This window comes from Ananas comosus, linkage group 3, assembly GCF_001540865.1.
Source record: "Ananas comosus cultivar F153 linkage group 3, ASM154086v1, whole genome shotgun sequence".
NCBI lineage: Eukaryota > Viridiplantae > Streptophyta > Magnoliopsida > Poales > Bromeliaceae > Ananas > Ananas comosus.
The window spans coordinates 9,825,903-9,831,704 of record NC_033623.1 but is presented as its reverse complement, the minus strand read 5'-3'; the positions used below and the strand labels follow the sequence as shown (position 1 = coordinate 9,831,704).

Here is a 5,802-nt window from a genome sequence, read left to right as displayed (position 1 = left end):
AAGGGAGGTAAAAGCTTCATCTATCTTTAACTTTTAATAATGCAAATTTGTTAACCAAGAAAAAGTTAGGTAAAAAAATGAAATAAATAATAGGCTAGTTTGCATTAAAAATTCAGTGATTCTGCATTATTGCGAAAATACCACTTTTTAAATTTTTACAGATTCACTTTGGATTTTTAGTAAACTGCCCAACTTGCTTTTATTCCTCTTTCCCTCTTCGTTCTTTCTCTCGTTCGTCTTCCTCCTCTTCCTCCTCCATTGCTCTTTTCTTTCTTTCTCCTCTCGCTTTCCCTTGCGTGCCGTTCTCTCCGACACCTACCGCACTGCTCCTCGATCCCTTTCCTCAGCTCAATACCTACTGCCTCTAGAAGTGCGGCGCTATGCCTTCCTCTTCCGCAGCTTTGTATGCGCGACCTTCCCTTGAGCATCGCTTTTTGTCCTCCACCACAGGACGCGTAAGTGTTCTACGACCCCAACCCTTGATCGCAGTGATGGAAGAGACGATATGTTCGACGACGACAATCGTGACTAAGTTGTATCATTTGAGACCAAGTTGCATTATTTGAAATTATTTGAGGTTAAGCTGTACTATGCACAAAATTAAAAGTTATAGTATTTAAAATTAAGTTGTACCACTTGAGGCTAAACTGCACTATTTGAGTTGCACAAATAGTACAACTTAGGCTTAGTGAGTGAAACTCAGTCTTAATTAGTACAATTTACTCTAAAATAGTATTATTTTTTCTTTTTTTTTTTCTTTTCTTCTTGGCCTTCCGGAGTGGTCATGGAGTGTGCTAGTATTTCTAGGAAAAGAAAAAAATTGCATCCTCCTTCACTATAGCTCTCTCTATCTTATTCTTTATCTTTTCCACCGTATATATGCTCCGCAGCCATCATCCTCGACTCGAAGCATTTTCTCTTCCCATCGTCCTCAAAGCCTGTGTGACGCCCCAACTTTTCAGGGAGTCACCAATCCTAGGACTACTCCCGTCTTAGCACGCTTAACTCTTTTATACTCTTGGGCTTAGCCACCATACAAAATGCTTAAGCTAGGTTAAGAGTTATATCCCTATTATATCTTATATATAGGATTATGTGGGGTCTTACATTCTCCCCCCTTAAGCCCTGACGTCCTTGTCAGGCTCAAACTCATAAGTATCAGACGATGTGAGACTCATCTCGCTAGCCTAAATCGACAATGTGGTGAGCTGCGCTCCAGTCACAATAGTCAAACAGCATTAGAGCTACGCTTTCCCCGCTATACAATCCTGGCTCAGTCGAGACTCATCTCACACTTCCGGTTGGTAATTGACTCTGATACTAGCTGTGACGCCCCAACTTTTCAAGGGGTTATCAATCGCAGGACTTCTTTAGTCCTAACATGCTTAACTCTCTTAACCTTTTGGATCTAGCCACCATCCAAAATGCTTAAACCGGGTAAAGAGTTTTAGCTCTATTATACCTTATATATAGGACTACCTAGGGTCTCACATTCCGCGACACCATCACCATCCATGGCTACGCCGTCTGTCGTGGCCTCACTGCCAAGCTCTTTGCTCAGAATGACCTCATTGTCTGCAAAAATGAGGTAGGTAGCTAGAAGTGTGGCGGCGGCGATAGAGACATAGGCGAGGTGGGGGGAGGAGCACGGTGACGACGTGGAGGCAGTGGAGGAGGAAGAAGAGGAGGGAAAGGAAATGGAAGGATAAAGAGAGGAAGGAGAAAGAGAAAGGAAAGAGAAAATATGGATATTTTTGTTAGTGTTTTACAAATTTGGTTCGAATCTGTAAAATTAAAAAAATGATTCGATTTTGTAAAAATGCAAAGATAATAAATTTTTTATGCAAAAGGCCTAGATAATATATAAAAAGTAATAAAATTTTAATCCTTTTTACATTATTCCTCTCACTTTCTCTCCCCTCACTTTCTTTGTTTTAATCGTTCTCCACAATCTCTTATTTTCTCTCTGAACTTTTTCTGTCTTAATTTCTTTCTTTACTTTCCCTCTCTTTAATTTCTCTCTTCACTTTTTCTCTTTACAATTTCCTCATCATTTTCTCTCTCAATCTCTCTTTCATTTATCTCTCCTCACTTTTTTTTCTTTTTATTTCCTCTTTTCATTTTTCTCTCTCTTATTTTCTCGCTTTACTTTCTCTCTCACCCCTCTATTTTCTTTATCTCTCTTCTTTCCCTTCTCTCTTCACACTTTCTCACTATCATCTTTTTCATCACTTTCTCTTTTTTTACTTTTGCTCTTTTGCCTCTCTCCTTGTTGTATCTCTCTTCAATTTCTTTTTCTTAAGTCCTTTCTCTCTTTTTACTTTTTCTCTTCTCATTCTTTTTTCTCACCTTTTCTCGTTCACTTTCTCTCTCATTCTTTATACTCTAGTCTTCTCTCTTTTTCTTTCATTGTCTTCTCTCTCCTCCTCTATTTTATCTCTCTTCAGTTTCTCTTTTCTCATTACTTCTTTTCTCACTTACTATCTTCCATTTTTTCTCCTCACTTCCTCCCTCGACCCTTAATCTTTCATTTCTCTATCCTAACATTGTCTCTTCTCACTCTTTCTTTTCAAATAATCATGCATGCATCGCTTACACTTTTTTTTTTTTCATAAAAATAATATTTACTCTATAAAATGTTGCACAAAAATATTTAACCTCACAAATTTAATCCTGTACCAAACTACTCCCTCATGTTTAGTAATATTTCAAACTGTACATGTACATTGGTCACAATCCATCATGTCTTCATTTTGGCACTACGATTGCGACCTTTGAGGAGACCTTAAAGGGTAACCTAGCACCACTACTCTATTATCTAATCAATTCCTACTCTCACTTGATGCGTATCCTTTGGGCTTTTTTATAAAATGACCCTCTAAAAAATTATAATTGGCAAAATAATCATATGAAAATTTTATTTGTAAAACTAACCCTTCTTTCGCCACGTAGGCGCCACGTCAGGATTTTCTTACAAAGACGGTGAATCGTTCGCCGTTTTCTCTTATTTCTTTTAAAGACGGTGAATCGTTCACCGTTTTCTCCCATTTTTTTTTAAAAACGGTAAATCATTCACCGCCTTTCACTTATTTACTGTTTCTTTCTATATCCCATATAATCTTAACAACTTTTAAATCCTAATAATTTATCTATATAATTTCATATAATCTTACCTGCCTTTATATGGAATATAGAAAATAACAGTAAATAATTTATGGGAGAAAACGGTGAATGATTCACCGCCTTTAAAAAAAATGGGAGAACACGGTGAACGATTCACCGTCTTTAAAAGAAATGGGAGAACGCGGTGAACGATTCACTGCCTTTAAAAAAAATTCTGACGTGGCGCCGACGTGGCGAAAAGAGGATTAGTTTTATAAATAAAATTTTGAGTGGGTTATTTCGCAAATTTTAAACTTTTATAGGGTTGTTTTATAAAAAAGTCCTATCCTTTCTTTTTTTCTTTTTTTTTTTTCTTTTACCACTTAAAACCAAAAGCTAAATTAGATCTTTTCTCCTCTTGTGGCTCCCTCCTCCACAAAAGAACTGTTGCGCGCACCCGTGCACCCATACACCTTGTTTGTATGCACCTACGGGACTCTTTAAATCCACACTATACAAAGGCGATTTTAGAGCTGTGAGATTATAAATGAGTTATAAAATTCGAGCACACGATGTATATATGAGATTGATCGCTCACCGGCCACTGGGTGTTATTGAAGCCTCGTTGAGGAGCTCCTCGATCGATCGGTGGAAGTCATGCACTATATATATATATGTATGAGGGTAGACAAGCAGATAGATGGAGGTGGTGCACATGATGTATTAATGCACCGGCTGCAGCCAACAATTTCCGTTCCTAATGAAATCCAACGTCCACTTCCTGCTGTCGTTGTGGCTTCTCCATCCCCCCCTCCCCTCCTCGTCTCTTTCCTTTTTTCTATATGTAGTGTACCTTACACCTTTCAGCATCCCACGAGCTCCCACACCTCCCTCTCCTCTCTTTCTCTCTCTCTCTCTCTCTCTCTCTCCTCTCTTTAATGAATTAGTTTTATCCCTCTCTCCTAGCTACTCTATTCATTCCATCGATCTCCTCCTCTTCCTCCTCCGCATCGATTGTCAATTTCTTCTTTTTATATATCATTCTCGAGAGACATGTCCATGACCTTCGAGTCATGGATAGCCAAATTGGTAAAATCGGCCGTGGTGCCCAGCAAGAAGAAGAGATCCGCCAATTTAGGCATCCTGGCCTTCGAGGCCGCGGCGATCGTGTCGCGGCTCCTCCACCTCTGGCGGTCGCTCTCGGACGCCGCCCTCGCGCGCCTCCGCCGCGAGACCATCCGCCTCCCGGGCGTGCGCAGGGTCGTCTCCGACGACGACTCCGTCCTCCTCTCCCTCGCCTGCGCCGAGCTCGCCGACTCCCTCCGCCACGCCGCCGACGCCGCCGCCGCCGCCCTCGCCCCGCGCTGCGCCGACCCGGCGCTCCGCGAATTCAGAAAGCGCGTAAAAGAGTTTGCCGATTCGTCGGGCGACGGCGCGGCCGATCACAGTTGGGTGATGAGCGCCAAAGAAATGCAGCACAGCGTGAAGAAGATGGACCGGCTGGTGGCGTCCACCGCCGCGCTCTTTACGGAAATGGAGGAGCTGGCGGAGGCCGAAGCGTGCCTGCGGAGGCTGGCGCGGTGCGGCGGCGGCGGCGGCAAACTGGCTGCGGCGGTGGAGGTGCAGCAGCGGGTGTTTTGGCTGAGGCAAGAGGTCGAACACCTTAAGCGCGCCTCGCTGTGGGGGACGGCGTTCGACGACGCGGTGTCCCTCATCGCGCGCGCGGCGTTCACCATCCTCGCGCGGATCAAGCGCGCGTTCGGGATCGTCCCGGACGCTTCGAGGAGCCCTAATCCGGTCGCTNCGCTAAATGTCTGCGGGGCCGTGGGCGGCGGCGCGGCGAAGGGCTGAGATGACGGCGCACCGGCCGGGGGGCTGCCGGGGAAGGGCCGCACCACATGCGACTGCGGGGGCGCGGCGGAGGGCAAAGGGGCCCTGATCAACCCGGGCGGGCCCATCGGCGGGGCGGCGGCGACGGAAGGCGCGGGGCCGGGGCCGGCGGGGAAGGCGGCGGGACGGGGGGCGGCAGAGGAAAAGGGGAGAGGGGGCGCGACGCCGCGGGGGACTGCAGAGGGCGGCGGAGGGCGCCCGATCTGGAGGTTCTGGAAGGAGTCGGGGGAGGGGGAGGGGTTAGGGTTAGGGTTTTTGGAGGCGAGCGCGGCGGCGATGGTGGCGCCGGAGACGACGGTGGGGGCGGCGGCGCTGGGGCTGCGGTACGCGGGGGTGGTGATCGCGGCGGAGCGGGCGGCGCGGGGCCCGCGCGCGGCGGGGGCGGGGGCGCGGGACGAGCTCTACGCGATGCTCCCCGCGGGCGTGCGCGCGCGGCTCCGGGCGCGTCGGCGTCGGCGTCGGCGTCGGCGTCGGCGTCGGCGGTGTTGGTCCTGCAGACGCTGCACTTGGCGCACCGGGAGAAGGTGGAGGCGGCGATCGCGGAGCTCCTTGTGGGCATCAACTACCTCTGGAGATTCGAGAGGGAGGTGAACAACCGAGCGCTGCTCCTCCTCCAAGTCCAAGCAGTACACCTCAAATTCCAACACCACAACCCCTCCTCCGTAGACAATATAGACAATACTAATAATCACCATCATCATGAAAAAATAAAAAATTGAGAATATTAATTGGGCTTTATTTTCTCTCTCTCTCTCTCTCTTTTTTTCTTTTTTCTCTTTTTTTTTTTTAACGAATTGATGATAGCAGAGT

General features: G+C 46.6%; 1 pseudogene; it reads left to right on the top strand.

Moving 5' to 3' along the window:
* On the top strand, positions 3,775–5,767 carry LOC109707796 (annotated as a pseudogene).